At 51.7% G+C, this 3,131-nt stretch overlaps 1 pseudogene; it reads left to right on the top strand.

Moving 5' to 3' along the window:
• The first annotated feature begins 1,097 nt into the window (after positions 1–1,097).
• LOC131765242 (beta-1,4 N-acetylgalactosaminyltransferase 2 pseudogene) lies at positions 1,098–2,126 on the top strand (annotated as a pseudogene).
• The last annotated feature ends 1,005 nt before the right edge of the window (positions 2,127–3,131 follow it).

The following is a 3,131-nucleotide window of genomic DNA, read 5'->3' as shown; positions in this document are numbered from 1 at the left end:
CAGCCTGTTTCCCGATTCTGATACTCCATATTTCCTATGGATTCTGTAAGCTGTCTGACATCCATCCCCAAAATCCCATGCCTGCTTACCAGAGTCGGGTTCTGTTGTATGCACCATGAATCCTGAGAGAAATCCCCTCTGCTCACAAAGTCCTGAGGTCTTTTTTTTAAAAAAATAAATTTATTTATTATATTTGGCTGCATTGGGTCTTTGTTGCTGCGTGCGGGCTTTCTCTAGTTGCGGCGAGCGGGGTCTACTCTTCGTTGCAATGCGCGGGCTTATTGCGGTGGCTTCTCTTGCTGTGGAGCATGGGCTCTAGGTGCGTGGCCTTCAGTAGTTGCAGCATGCGGGCTCAATAGTTGTGGCTCGTGGGTTCTAGAGCGCAGGCTCAGTAATTGTGGCTCATAGGCTTAGTTGCTTCGCGGCATGTGGGATCTTCCCGAACCAGGGCTCGAACCCGCATCCCCTGAATTGGCAGGCAGATTCTTAACCACTGTGCCACCAGGGAAGTCCCAGTCCTGAGGTCTTATTGAAGTCAGAGTGATTCTCTCTGGCGAGCAGTGATGTGCTGATGAACTATCTTTCTAGGAAAAAAAAAGTCCCTGATGTGTGGCATTTGGCCTTTGCTGATTTCCATGGTGTAAACATTCCCACCACGGTCAGTTTCATAATACCAACCTTTAAACACCTGACTAGCAAGGTTGCTGAATATTTAACAACAGGCTGTCTGGGGGGCGGGACGAGCCAGCTTCAGCATAGCACGGCCATCAGAATGTGGCCTTCGTGGCCAAAGTTTAGGGTTTGCCAGACTCTGAGTAGGTGGTATGTACGAAGGGCAGTGGTGAGCAGTGGTCAGTCCCCAAGCTGGGACAGAGAGCAGAGACAAGGCCTGGGCTGCTGGCACTCCCTCAGGCCAGGAAGAGCCCCTTTCCTCTACGGGTAGGGGGAGAAACCTTTCTTTGCTTTTAGCCTAAACCTTGACTGACTACTAAACTGACTACTAGGTGCCAAGGGCTAGACAATCGGCAGGGCAGCCGCCCAGCGCCACCAGCCTAGAACGTGCGAGGTGGCGGGTTTCAGGATGACTTCGTGCGGGTCTCCGGTTTGAAGGACCAGATGCTCCCTTCTACGAGGTCACCCTGACAGCTTCTCCGGGGACACTGAACACCCTTGCTGACATCCCAGACAGTGTGCTGCAGGGCAGAGGCCAGAAGCAGCTGACCACTTCGACCAGTAACCGGAAGCTTTTGAATTTCATACTCCAGCATGTATGTGACATACACGAGCACAGAGTACCAGCGCTGCAGGGTGGATGTGATGAGTCTGGAGTCCAAGTCCTCAGCGGCCAAGTTTCCAGTGACCATCTGCCTTCCTGTTATGCCCAAGTTATATGACCCTGGACCAGAGAGGAAGCTCAGAGACCTGGTGAGCATGGCCACCAAAACTTTCCTCCATCTCCACAAGCTCATGACCATGCTCCAGGGCATTCGTGAGCGTTACCCAGACTTGGCCGTGATCGTGGCTGATGACAGCAAGGACAACAGCCACGTGGAATATGACACCATGCCTTATGGGCGGGGTTGGTTTGCTGGTAGGAACCTGGCCATATCTCAGGTCACCACCAAATACGTCCTCTGGGTGGACCATGACTTTCTCTTCAACGACAAGACCAAGATTGAGGTGCTGGTGGATGTCCTGGAGAAGACGGAACTGGACGTGGTAGGCGTTCAGTGTGCTTGGAAGCGTGTTCCAGTTTAAGCTGTTCCTGGAGCACAGTGAGAATGCAGACTGTCTCCACCGGCGGTCAGGATCTTTCCGGCCCCTGGACGGCTTCCCTAGCTGCGTGGTGACCAGTGGTGCTGTCAGCTTCTTCCTGGCCCACACAGAGTGGCTCCAAAGGGTTGGCTTCGACCCCCGCCTGCAGCGAGTGGCTCACTCAGAGTTCTTTATTGATGGGCTCGGGAGCCTGCTCGTTTGTGAGTCACCAGCCCTGTTCTCCAGTGGCGGACCCAGAGCTGGCAGCCCTGGAGAAGAGCTACAACGCATACTGGACCAGCACCAAAGCTCGGGTCCAGATCAAGCTGGCTCTCCACTACTTCAAGAACCATCTCCAGTGTGCCACATAAAGCTTGTCTGGGCATCGGAAAAGCGCTAGGCTGACCAGTTGCAGCTATCTAAAACAGAGGAACTGGTGGATGGGCTATCAAAATGTGAACTCCTGATAAGACGGACAGGGCAGATGGGTCTGGCTCAGGTATTGGAAATAACAATCAAAAGCTAAGGGTCATTAGAAATGGACCGATCACTGATCAGGGCAAGGGAGACTGTATTCATTATCGTTTGTATGACGTCTTACAATTTATGAAGCATTTGTACATATAGTATCTCACATTTTCTCATTTCATCTCACATGAAAGGATATGATGGGTTGGTATCCTCAGTTGAAAAGATGGCCGCTGGGTCCTTGAGGGTTATTTGCTGGAAATTATATCACAGATCATCTCCAGCATCACTGTCATCCACAAATTTTTCTGGTCCTACCTTGTGGACTCAAATAACATGAATCACCCAGGGTCCTTGCCTGGAGAAGGTGGAAGCCTGGTTCAGTTCGGTCCACTAGTGGAATCGGGTCAGAGGATGAGGGGTGGACCAGGCAGGCGAGGAGGGAGTCAGCTCACCTGGAGCCCGGCACACGGATGGGACTCAGGCAGCTGGAGGGATGAGATCACTGGGGTAGTCCACTCACTGCCGGAATAAAGGTTTCCCTGGCATCAGACTCCCTATCATAAAGACAGATTGCAGAATGCCTGGGGTTGAACTTGGACCCTGTGCTGAGGTGCCATGATAAAGAGCGTACGTGCAGTGGCCAAGCCACTAAATTCCAGGGCCTTGAGATCAGTTGCTGACCACTCAAGACCCATGTCATCTACAGCGTGGAGCCATCACGATGAGGCAGGTTATCTCGGGAATCAGCAGATTCTCCCAGGGCTGCACTGGCTCTGCCTTTTTGTTTCTACTCTTTCCTACTGGAGAGGGCCTAGGGTATAGTTCAGGATCTCTGAAAATGTGTCTGTGAGATATTAATAAAACTTCATGAAAAATGAAAAAAACAGCTGACTTCTAAACTACTG

Source organism: Kogia breviceps, chromosome 11 (assembly GCF_026419965.1).
Source record: "Kogia breviceps isolate mKogBre1 chromosome 11, mKogBre1 haplotype 1, whole genome shotgun sequence".
Lineage (NCBI taxonomy): Eukaryota > Metazoa > Chordata > Mammalia > Artiodactyla > Physeteridae > Kogia > Kogia breviceps.
This window is presented reverse-complemented; position numbering and strand designations above follow the sequence as displayed.